Raw genomic sequence first — 13716 nt, forward strand, 5'->3', positions numbered from 1 at the left:
TAGTTTTCAGACAACTATGTATGTATAGAGATTACCTAATGAGCATAGTAGTATAAATCTAGGCAATAAAACAACTCTTCATAGGGGTTTTTTAAACTCATAAACTATTAATCTCAAGAGTAACTTTGCTTTAGAGATTTATGTAAATGAGTGTTTTATCTGGGTTTTTGAAGTTTAAGTTACAAAAACTGAGTTCAGCATAAATAGTTCTGTACTTGTAAATATTTGTACCTGTCAACATTTTGGATTCAAGCCATTTCTATGTAGCTTGTCTTGATTTTCCCAACTGGATGTGCTCTCGCTCACCACCCCTAAGCCCCAGAATATTTTTTACTTCCCTCTTTTTACTCTCTGTTTCTTTAAAATTTGTACTGAGGTGGCAAGGTGTAATAGCTATAAAATAAAAGATGCTCAAAGAAAATAACCCAAAACTTATCTTGTTCTTCTCTATTTGTGGCACCTTTGTAGGAAGCAATGGGACTGTTTTATCCTTTTCAGTGCATTTAGCCATTCTGATACCTCAGGAACTAACTATAACACCTTTAAGTTTTTACAGTAACTAAAATATGTTTTTATCCATTTACTGTCACCCCTTGAGAACTGGGTAGGGTCATTTTGACATCCAATGAGTATTTAAAAGCGTTAGAACAAAGTTTGTGCAGAGTATTTTTGTAGAGTGCTGCTGAAGAGGTATGAGTCCCACCTCATGAGTGGGGACAACTAAAGGATCTCGCTTTGCTTTAACAAGGATACATTGAGACTTAACCCATGAACCCTGCAGTTGGTGGAGTGGCATGGTGGACTGGGGTCAGACTGCCTTCCTTGAAAATATAGTGATAGAGTGATATGCTGGTTTGATGACAAAGCAAGGCATCAAGAGTTCTTCCTGCACTTAAATGGACCTGAACTCCCAGAGGTTGCTAGAACACATGATGTTTGAGAGTTCCACATGACTGCAGGTGTGTCATTCATGGGGAAAAGCCAGACTGTGGTCATCCGTAATTCTGTATAATAGCATTGCCTAGAGGGACAGAATGACCCCAGCAGCAATTTCTAGGGACCGTAGAAAGATGTACAAGCAATATCTAGAACAGAGAAGTATTTGTCATAGCTAATCAGATCTACAAATAGAAATCTTTGAGGAATCTACAACAACCTAAACAAACATAAATTTAATCTTCCTCCTACTTTGGTAAGAAGGTCTCCTTCCCCTCAGTCCTCTCTGTCTTATAATCCTATCACTGGAGGGGTCAGAAATCCCTGTAACAGCTGGTGATAAGTGTGGAAAGAGAAAATAACCATATTCTTTCCCATTGCTAATAGCTAGGGTGGAGATGATTTAATGGTAGTCATGTTGGTAATTTGCATTATTCTTCAGGGCCAGATTTCTATATTTGAAATAGATCTATATTGTACTTGAAAATTACAGTGACCATAAAAAAGATTATTACCTAAACACAAGAGAAAGATATATGGGATTTGCCCAAGTTTTTATCCAGGAACAAGAGAAGTTTACTCACAGTGCATATATTTCATTTTGTAAATAATAAAATAAGCTTGCATTCCAATGGGGTCCTGTGCTGTACTTCTGTAATGTGTCTGTTATACATTCATCATACTCTGATTTAGATTAAAAATGTTGTGCTCGTGTCTTCTATCACTTACTAGATTCCTAGTTCTTAGGTTACACATTTTGTTGTTCTAAAAATCTAGTATGATGCTTTGGATAACAAAATCATATAGTAATAAGCTCTGTAAATTACACATCACTCCTATACTCCACTATAAATAAGTTTGCCTAACAATGCCCCTCAACTGCATGTTTTTATCATGTGAAAGAGTGTGAGATAGTACTTAGAAATAAAAATGTGTTTTAATAATGCTGGATGCCAAAATATAAAGGAGACAATATAAAGAATTCATGAAATTCAACTTTAATAAATTTATATTACCCATTGTCTTGTGTGATTAACTCTTTGGAAAATAAATAAAAGGTATACCCCTTTATGATAAAAAGTAAAAACATTAAAAACAGAATGAGGCAAATATGCAAATATGATACTCATCAGGCTACTTTACCCTGCTTTTACCAACTATTCTTACCATCAACCACAATATTTAAAAATCAGCATAAAACCAATGGGTGTTTCCATATTCATCTGAAAATTAGATGCACTATATTTTAAAATTCATCAATTTGCCCTCAACTAATGTAGTTTCAGAAAGCAGGCAGGCCATTTTTCATTGGTTTATAGCTCATTCTACGCAAAACTCTACTCAATACAAAGCTTCCATATTATTGGAAAAACGTATATGCTCTTTCCTGGTAGAGGGATTAAATCACTCAGTGAGGTGTTCCATCCAAAATATTCACCAGAGTAGATTTACAATAAACTAAACACATTTGGACAGAAATCATAGCCCAAGAACACAGGGCATTTTCTGTGCTTGAATTCCATTCTTGATAATAATAGACAATCTCTCACAATTCAAAGGCAGTTCTGTACTTTCTCAGGCTGACAACTGTTGTCCTTGTTGGGGTAGTACTCTCAAGATAAATTATGAATGCAACGTGAAAGCTGTAAAATTTGTTGTATCTTCTATTATCTCCATGTTAAAGGCCACGAAAGCTCTTCAGTGAAGTCAGCCATTAAGAAATGACAGGTATTGCTATCAGGCTTCTTTATTGCCTATTACCTGCAATGACAGCAGCTGCTACACCACCACTCTACAGCCTATCACATTATTTGCAGCTAAAGCCAGCTACTGTGTCATTTTGGCTCATTTTCTTGACAGTGCCATCATAAATCCATGCAGCTGCGGGGTAACTGTCGGCTGCCTCGATTATCTTCATAGCCAGAATGAATCTTGAAATGTGTGTAACAGGCAATGACTGTTATGGATCAGGCACAAGGGCCATTCCCTATCCATCCTGTCAGGTCTGTGAAGCAATGCCTCCCACAAAGAGAGTTCCTAAGCTACTGTCATGTAACTGAGTAAAGTATCTGAACTTTGAGAAATCTTGAGGCTCTGCTATAAAACCTAGAGCTTGCCTCGTCTCCCATTGGAAACCTTTTTCCAGGACCCTGTGGATTTCTGAAGGGCCACTTGAAAATGTAAAGTTGTTCTTCCTGTGAGTTTCTAAAGCAGATTTTTTGATAATAGGAAAACTAAGATGCTTTAAGGAAATAGCAAACATCATTTGAGGAAAGGTAAATAGTTGCTGATATTTATATAATGCCCACAAATTAAGAATGTTAAGTAAAATACATTTTTCTGAAGGTCATGTTAATCCTTGATATTCTCTCCCAACATTTTTTAAAATTGGGTACATGTGAGTCCTGGGCCCCTGCAGAGCTGCCTATGGGCATGGAGGGAGGAGAGACATGGAAGCCTCTAGAGGCCAATTTCTCATCTCAGCTTCACCCAGAACAACTCTGCTTTCATCTTTCATATGTTGAAATTCTGTATAATTTTACTTTTTCTTTGTAAAGCTGCTAGACTATTTTTTAAAAAATCTTGAAGGTAACTCTACCCAGTCATCCTCTGATGACCATCTGAATGTATTTGAAGTCCTTAATGTTTACCTTTTCATCAGTGTGTGATACAAGTTTTCAGGCTTGGATTTGCTGTTAAAACTTCCAAACAAGCCTATTATTATCCTTGGATTTCTTTAATGAGGGTAAGTTGTCAACAAATCAGTTCACCTTGGCTGTATGACCAAATTTTACTCATTTTTAGAACAAATATTGATCAGACCCCTACTATGTGCAAACCACTAAGGTGCTCAAGGCTTCATGTATTGAAAGTCAGGTATGCTAAAAAGTGTACTTCTAAAAACATTTTTCCCAGCTAAGAGATTAGAAAATTTGCTTTCATTGTAATTGGTATCAAAAGCACTGTAGAAGAAGGACTTCTAGAAATACACAAACACGTATATAACATTATACAAATATCTCCTTTTTATTATAACCATTGCTTCTTAATCTGATGCTATTTAACTTTTCCCCCTTATTCCAGTTGAAGGAGAATGAATCTTTTTAAGGCAGATTGAATTATACTTGAATTACATCTCATCTTTTCCTTAGTTCTGGAACTTTTTATTGTTGCTATGGAAAACTCTGGTAAGGGAGTTTCCTGTAGCATTGATCACCTTTCTGGTTATACAATTTGAGTTTTCCTCATTAGCATTAGTAATTATCACTATGAGGACTAAAAGCCATTATAATTTCCTATCATTATGATGTCACCATTGTTGCAATTTAATTATTAAATAATTGAGAGAGGCAGTGAGTTTCAAACTGTAGTGTGGTAATGCATTTAAGAATGTTAATTTAGGTATTAGAAACCACAACATGGGGGCACCTGGGTGGCTCAGTCTTTAAGAGTCTGCCTTTGTCTCAGGCCAGGTTCCCAGGGTCCTGGGATCCAGCCCTGCACTGGGCTCTCTGCTAGGCAGGAAATCTGCTTCTCCCTCTCCCACTTCCCTGGCTTGTGTTCTTTCTCTCGCTTTGTCTCTCTCTTTCAAATATATAAAATCTTAAAAAAAAAAAAAAAAAAAAGGAAAGGAAAGAAACCACACCTTAGAAAATTCTGCTACATCTGCAATAATTTGCCCAAATGTTATTTTTTATAAGCATATTGGGAAATTATATGTTCTACCAGTTCAATTTAAATATTTCTGTTCCCCTGAATTATTCAATTATATATAATACAATTAGATATACAATAAATTTGCTGTTCAATAAATTTGAGGCAATAATACCATATAAAACATGGTGCCTCATCTCTACTTTTAAGGAAATATTTTATTCTATACATGCTCTTATAGTATGAACAGGATATTGTCTTATACATTTGTGGTTCTATAATGAATAATACAAACTCTGTTGATAAGATGATTATAGATTAAATGATAAAATTTAATATAAATGAATTATGCCAAATCAAGTATGTCAAATATACCATATTATAAAATGTGTAAGGTTTTCCAAAACATACCTTCCACACACACACATATATGGACTTCCAGTATATGTATCTAGAAGCTCCTTTGTAAATGTAGGAATCAGATTAGTTTTGTTCATCCCTGAGTCTCTTCAGCCAAAGAAACATAAAAAAATCAATACACATTTGTCTAATGGGTATTTAGGTATGCAAAGTGAAATGAAATGGATTTCCTCAGGAAAAAATTTGCACGCAATTAATAAAAGCCTAATAAGATATGTTCCCAAAAATAAGAATTCTTTTATTTTTGGAAGAGTGTATCTTTACCAATACACCTCTTATATCAATTAAGCCACACCTGCTTTTGGGAATTGGGAATGTTAATGCTATATCCATATAATGTTGATGAAATCTACCAGTCCTGACTGTGGACTTCTGTGAGAAAAACTTAGAAGTGAAGTTTTCATGTTATTCATAAAATTCTTGAATTTTGCTTGACAATTTAAAGGTTACAATGGTTGCATCCTGGGACGCACAGCCTTCCAGAGTGGTATATTCTTTGGAAAGTTTTCCATTTGAGAGGACAGTGATAACCTCTAAAAGGAGGGATAAGTGCTTTGCTCTGTGAAGTGTCACAGGAGAAGAAAAGAAGATTACCAATTTCCTTATCTCTTGACCATACATTTCATGGAGTTTGTGTTGAATTTATATGTTTCTTATAACTCAGCCCCCTACTTAGGTAGCAGATGTTTCTGGAAATTATAAAATGTAGAAGGAACTACATTTTTTATGTAGTTCTAAAAGAAGCAGTCTAGTTTAGATTTTGCAGGCTCTATAATTGGGATGTTCCATTGACTAGTTTCATGGGGTATAATTATCTTCCCCCTTAATGTGAGCCTTACTTTGGGATGTGAAGTGAGGAGAAAGCTCCAAATGATCAGTAATATAGGGATCCCACCAACAACCTAATGTCCATTTTCATATGTATTAATTTTTGTTGCAAAGTGCCAAATAACAGGAACTATAATCACAGGAGCATGGCTATCTTTCTATTGGTTTCTGAGAGTTCATTGAAATATGTGGACTCTGCAAAAATCATGTAAGTGTCCATGATGTACATAACATCTTATTCGCAGAGTTACTCTGACTCCGTGTCACTCAGCTGTCGCCCTCTACCACTAGAATGATAAGAAATTTTGAGATAGATCTTATCCATCCACTTGAAAGACTAAGGAAATAATGGGATCGATTACAGCTGAGCAAGATGGTATACTCAAACTGAGCAATTGAAGAGATTTTAACAAAGGGACTCTTTAGGATGTGGTGTGCAGAATTTTGGGAAGCCACCAAGTGATAGTGAAGTAATCTGGGGTTTGAAAAAGAAGGGGTTGGGGACCTAGGAGGACTTCACCAAAGCTAGCCTGATAGGACAAGGAGATGGGAAAGATTACCTCTACACAGAGAGGGTAGCTTTGTGGAGAGGGTCAGTACATGGCAGCTATGGCCTTCAGTAGGGATGCAGCCAACCCATAATGACCTGAGAGGAGGGACTTTGGAATAAATGTCTTCATTCATCCATTTTCCTCCTTTCCTTTGGGTTGTGGTCTGTCTCTGATTGGCTGAATCCTACCAGAAACCAAGAGTAAAGGAGCAGGTCAATTTTGTCTGCACAGGTCAGCATCTGGGGCAAATTTTAAGAAGAAAAGGATAGAGAGTAGGCCTGGAAGACTGAACTGAAAATATAAAGCACATTGTGGTTCCCAAAGTATTCTTAATGGAATACTAGTTCTGTGAAATCAGTAATGGTGAAAATGGCCCAGGATCAAATTAGTTTGGGAAATGCTACATAACATAACCCACATGTCTATATACAAGGTGCAAGGCACTGACAGAGCCATGAGAAATAGGAAATCTCTGCCTTTATGAACTTTATAGCTTACTGAAAGAGAAACAATAAGTGTACAAATAAACAATGGCTACATAACTCAGTGTTATGTAGTGACCAGTGTTATGAAGAGTAATAAAAGTTTCTTTTTGATGGGATGTATGTTAAATATTATGCTATCAAAAACAATTTTGTAAATATGGATTTAATAAAAATGCTGGGGAAAGTATGACCCCTTCAAACTGAGACATTTTTAATAATTTATAGTACATTGTTTACCACATTGGAAATATATAAAATAGATATTAAATTAACTAATTTGGGAACTTAATAGGAGTCATATTAATAAGTAAGCTATAATCTCAAGCACAAATGACAAAGGGAAAAATGTATAAAATGTAAATGTGGAAAATGGGTAAGTGAAAATTTTTAAAAAGAGTAAATATAAGAGTGTAAAATTCATTATAATTTGAACTAGAGTTCACATTTCATTTATTGATAGAATCTTGTATACCTAGTATCTTTAGAATTAATCGTAAAACAGAGCTGGAATAGTTTCACATCCTTTTATGTGTTTCCTTCCTCTTTTACTTTGCCTCTCCTATATTATCTCTGTGCTTTCTTAACTTTCCTCTAAAGTGAACAGACACTACTCATTTTATATCCTGTGTCTGGCCCTATATTTTGCCCTGTGGGGTTTTTAAGAGATGCCTTGCAAGTTAAATAAAAAGAACTTATTAAATAATAATTGTAAGAACATAAAACGAGGAAAAAGCTAACCTCTACGTGGACTTGCTTTGTGTCAGATAGTGTCATAAGTGTTTACGTGGACTACCCCTTTAGTGCTCACAACAACCCCATGCCATGGACACTGTTATTATCCCCATTCTATAGATTAGAAAACTGAGGCATTAAGAGTTTAAGTAACTTGCCCAGTGATACACAGCTAAGGGGTGGTAGAAGTGTGAGATCTAACACCAGAGCCTGGACTTTTAAATTACTTATGGGATAATTTAAATAATGTTCACCTACCTTATTTTTCCTTCCCTTTCCCTATGTTCATCTCTTTTGTTTCTTAAATTCCACATATGAGTGAAATCATAGGATACTTCTCTTTTTCTGACTTATTTCACTTAGCATAATATATTCTAGTTCCAGCCATACTGTTGTAAATGGCAGATTTCATTTTTTTAGATTGCCAAGTAATATTCTATAGCGTACATATATACCACATCTTCTTTATTCATTCATCAGTCAATGGGCATTTAGGCATCCATAATTTGGTTATTGTTGATAATGTTGCTATACACATTGGAGTGTATGTGCCCCTCTGAATCAGCATTTTTGTATCCTTTGGATAAATACCTGGTAGTACAATTTCGGGTTGTAGGTTAGCTCTATTTTTAACTTTTTGAGGAACCTCCCTGCTGTTTTTTCAGGGTAGTGGCACCAACAGAGTAAGAGGGTTCCCTTTCTCTGCATATTCCCCAACATCTGTTGTTTCCTGAACTATTCATTTTAGCCATTCCTAAATCTGATCAATCACATCCAACTAGGTAACATTTTTGATGCATCAGCTTCAAGCTTAGAAAATTGTAAATTACAAAAAAAAAATTATAAATTATAAAAAACATATCAGAATTCTGTGTGTTAGAAAAAAGAGGGGATATGTGAGCAAAAGACATAAAGAAACAGTTTAAATTCCAAAGAAAGGACCGCATATAGATGAAGTAAATATTGAATGCATAAGAAGAGGAAGGTAGAAATATTATATTCAATAAGATTTTGAGGCAATTGTGGGATAAGTTATACTGGAACATTTTAAGTGAAGGCAATGCTATGTTTTTTTATATCTTATGCTATGACATTTACAGAAAAATAAAAATTTTAGTGGCATACTAGTATTTTTATATAAAATAAATACAAAAGCCTAGTTAAGACATAAAAATTCCATGTACCACCAGAGATGTGGGAGGCATATTTAATTCATGTACTTTCAAATATGAGCACCATGGGGACATTTTTATCTGAGAGTATTTTTACTCTATGATACATAAGTTTATATGTACCCTATGGTGGGTATGTCAACCAATTTAAAAAATAATTACCTAACTTCAAAGTTTCAATACTTTTTTTCACTTAATTAGGTCATTAAAATTAAAAGGTTTCTGTAAAATTAAAAAAAACCTTCAATAATACTTAGAGTATATGTAGATAGCTTTCACCAGTTTAAATATATTTACTATTGACCATTCTAAAAGTCATGAAAAGTACTTTTCCATAAAATTATTTATAGTATCATCCATAAAGTTAGTTTAACCAGAACAAGTTAAAAATCAGGTTTTCCCCCCAAAGGGCTAGGTTTATATAACAAAAGCAGTGTGCTCTTAAGTATTTTCAGATAAAAGATATATAATGCAAATAGTTGAGAAATCGATGAAGGTAAATTATATAGATATAAAAATGAAATGTCCTAGTACAGAAAAAAATGGAGATGGGTCTTAAATTACTATAACTAAGATATTACTATAACTCAGAAATAAGGTTCTGTTACAAAAACAAAACACTTATTTGTTAAAAATGACTTTACAAATATCCTTCTCATGTTTGAATTAATTACAATGATTAATTTTAATATGCAGGCATCTTAAAAGCATTTGAAAAACCTACTCACTGTCCAAAGAAAACATACATCTCACTGAGTCGTATACTCCTGATGAGAAAAATTTAAGTAATTGAAATAGTCACTTGATTCCTCTCATGAGAACCACTGTGCCATAAGAGGGATGATACTTTCAACTTCTCTAAAATTGGGGGAAGCTATCTGGACTGGACAGGGTTTTGAAATACATAAAATTTTTCTCCTGGACTTTAGACGCATAGACCAAACCAAAGAAAATTGAATCAGTCTAGGAAATCTATTGGACAATTCAAACTCAATTGCCCTTTTCCCTAACAGAAATAATTTTCCTGTGAAGTATCTGGTGATGCAGCCTTCTTTATCTTTACAAAATATTTCAATTGTTCTTATAGATCATACTGTTCTTTTTGTCTGAATACTAGTGACACTTTCCTGAATCTCTCTTAAAAGGATACTGCTCTGTACACAAGACATGCCATAATGGATGGTTCTAGAGCCATTTTGGGGGGCTGAAAACTACCTCTGTCATTTATTATCTGTCTGGTCTTGTACAAATTACATAATCTCTCTGAGATTCTCTGTCCTCATTTGAAATTTTATTACTTATGCTTACTTTGAGGGATTATTGGGAAAATTAAATGATATAATATAAATTATGATTATGTAAGAGTAACCCATACTAGCTTCTAAAATATTTGTAATACTTACTACTATGATTTTCGATATCTCTTCTACCAAAATGAAATACGAAGATAGGTCCACATTTTATTTTTTCTTTGTCATTTTCCATAGCTCCTAACTCAAAGCTTGTACAAAATGGCAATCAATAAATGCATGCTGCATGAATGTAAAAGTGGTTGAATAGTAGAATAAAGATGTCAAAGTTTTGCCTTACTTTGATATTCTTAGGAAGAATTTTATTGCAGGCCTGAGTGTGAGGAGGATCAAGTAAGCAAAACACTGACATTGTTCTGAAGAATTCTGGGTTGTTGTGGATATTCATGAGCTCCAGGAACACTAGTCCTGTGAATAAAACATCTGCTTTAATTGATTCTATTGGCTTTATAAAAATATATATCACTTTATAGTGTGTTATCCATGTAAAATGCAAATAAAACTCTTTCTCCCCAAAACTTTGGTTGAAGAAAGAATGTTTATTTGATTCCCTCTTGAATTCCAGGGAGACTCTTACAGAAAACTCCTTTGTGATTAAAATTATTACTGTATTGAATATTTCTTACAGAAGTAATTAAAACTAGTCAAAACATATCCTGTCAATTCAAGTAATAAGAAAATATGTGTGCATCTGGGGAAAAAAAAAAACACCAAAGCAATATTTAAAAATGAATATACATGGGATGCCTGGGTGGCTCAGTCAGTTAAGCATCTGCCTTCAGTTCAGGTCATGATCCACGATCCTGGGATCAAGCCCCACACTGGGCTCCTTGTGGGGCAGGAAGTCTGCTAATCGCTCTGCCTTCTGTCTGTGGTCTGCCTGCCACTCCCCCCTACTTGTGTAGTCTTTCTCTCTCTCTGACAAATAAGTAAATAAAATATTTAAAAATAAAAAAAAAATAAAAAATGAATATATTGTTATGGGCAGTACAGATATTTTCCATACACTTTCGTGGACTTATCATTTCTTATACAAGGCACAAGTGACAGAGAGAAGGGAAAGGGAGTTCTCAAATAAAAACACTTGTGACATGGAGATGATAATGTCCTAAATGGAACCTTGAGACTAAAATGGAAATTTGCAGATGAAGTACATTCCAAAGTGATCTCACCTATTTCAAGAGTGTCAAAACATAGGTAATGGAGATCACCAAAATATCATAAAGAAGGTTTCTTAAGAGAGAGTGTGCGAGGAGTCTCAGCCCACCTCGGTGGTCTGAGTACAATCGAAGAACCAACTGGTTAGATGTTTAGCTAATTCAAACTGTGGTGGTAGAGTAACAAACAAACAAACAACAAAAAAAACCAAACAAACGTGTTTTGTTGTTGTTTTTTTCCAAGATTTTTATTTATTTATTTGACAGAGATCACAAGTAGGCAGAACAGCAGGCAGAGAGAGAGGGGTCGGCAGGTTCCCTGCTGAGCAGAGAGCTCCATCCCAGGACCCTGAGATCATTACCTGAGCTGAAGCCCAGAGGCTTAACTCACTGAGCCACCCAGGTGCCCCAAAAAACCATGTTTTGAGAAATAGCTGCATCATCAGAACTTCTGAGAACAGTGGAAGAGTGGCTTTTCTCTTCAACATAAGAAGACCATTCTTGAAAGCTGTCTAAAAGAACTTCCAGGGAGGAGTAAGATCACCTCAAGGGAAGGAAGCTAGATACAGACTCCCTGATGCCATGGGCTTCATTCAGGTGGTGACCCGCAGAACAGAGTTATATTTACCCATTGGAGGGAACTTCAGTGTACCCAAAGCCTGTGCCATAAAATGAAGAGTCTACTTTAAAATTTCTCCAAGTCCAGAAAGGATTTATATTGGATAACCTCCAGAATACCAGTAGAGTAGGAAATTTCATACACTGCTTTAGTTTTATTCTCCTCTCTCCATCACTCCACCAACCCTGAAGGGATTAACTCGATGAAAGATGAGGATCAACCCCTAAGGAAAGAGAGGACCCCAAACCAACACCCTCATATTCCCATTAAAGCCCACAGCACCCTGAGTTTGGGAAGGGGAAAGTAAGTCTGGAGGTTTGAATTTTACAGAACACTGGATAGTTTAAATATTGAATTATCCTTTGATTTAATTACTTTGAACTGTAACTCAAAGGACTTCAGTTACGTAAGCATGAGAGAAGTCATGAGTTCTGCCTAAGATGGTATCCAGCATCAGGGAAAGGCTCAACCTCACTGAGAAAATCTAAAAGTATCATGGTAACAAAACCAAAGTTCCCTATATTATACATCCTAGAAGCATCCTTGTTGATATAATATTGTGCTACTTAGTTTTGATGAAAGTATGAATATTTATATCAGTAACAAGGGTTTTGATCGTATACCACCTTTGTCACATGATGAATGTTTTCTTTATTCTCAGGTTAGTGGTAAATTTAGAGCTATGTTTATTTATATAACCTAACATAATATCATACAAAAGCTAAAACTGTGCTACTTTGTTGGCTCTTTCACTGACTGCTGATTTGACAAAAGTGTCCTCTGGGATAATACTATAGGTCCAGTTAATGGATAAAATACTGTATCTCAAATGACTTTTTTCTTGTTTTAAAAATTACAGCCTTTTTCATGGAAGCATTTTCTAATCTTAGACTTAAAGGCAGGTTTTGTGGATTAAGAAAATCTCTAAAACAATATAAGAATTCTGTTAACAGCAAAAAGAATATGAAAATACTTAAATATAGTAAATATAATTTTTTTAAAGATGTATTTATTTGAGAGAGTGGGAGAAGGAGTCAGGGAAGGGGCAGAGGGGGAGAGAGAGAGAGTCTCAAACAAACTCCCCACTGAACACAGAGCCTGGCACAGGGCTCGATCAATGACTGAGATCATGACCTGAGCTGAAATCAAGAATCAGATGCTCAACTGAGCTACCCAGACGTCTCTAGTAATAATAAATATATTTTTATGCTGTGTACTTAGTCATCCTATCTATTAATAGAGACACAGTCTTTTTTCCCTTACATAGGGTAGCATTTTATAACTTAGTAAAGAATTATCACGTTTTTTAAAGTCTTGCCATCTATCACAGTTGCCCCACTTCTATGAATTCAGTGCCTTCAAGATTCACTTAAGCCTTGGGGTTACTCTCTAGGCACATTTAATTTATGAACTATTCTTGAAATATGATACTGGATTTAAGAATATTAAATTTTTCTCTTTGATATACAATATATTTGATGAATTTTAAGTGTATAATCAGTGGAAAGATATTGATATATGGATCCCAAAGGAGAAACACATTAAAAATTTTTTTAAATCTCTTTAATAACTAAATAAATAACTTGGAAGAGGAAAAATAATCTTAGGAAACTATATGTTTAACTAAGGAGAGGCATTTATAATATAGTCAGGAAATAAACCATAAAGGAATATTAGACTTATTACATATCTGTGAGTGGGCATGACCAGGAGACTTCAGAACAACTGTCCGCATCCCAACTGCAAGGGAAGCTCTGACTTGTATGCTGGGGAGGAAGATGCACTCAACTGAGCCTGCTTTGGAATTGAAAAGCATGACAAAATAATCCTTGGTTGAGGAGTTATCTTCATC

Source organism: Martes martes, assembly GCF_963455335.1.
Source record: "Martes martes genome assembly, chromosome: 5".
In the NCBI taxonomy this organism is placed as follows: domain Eukaryota; kingdom Metazoa; phylum Chordata; class Mammalia; order Carnivora; family Mustelidae; genus Martes; species Martes martes.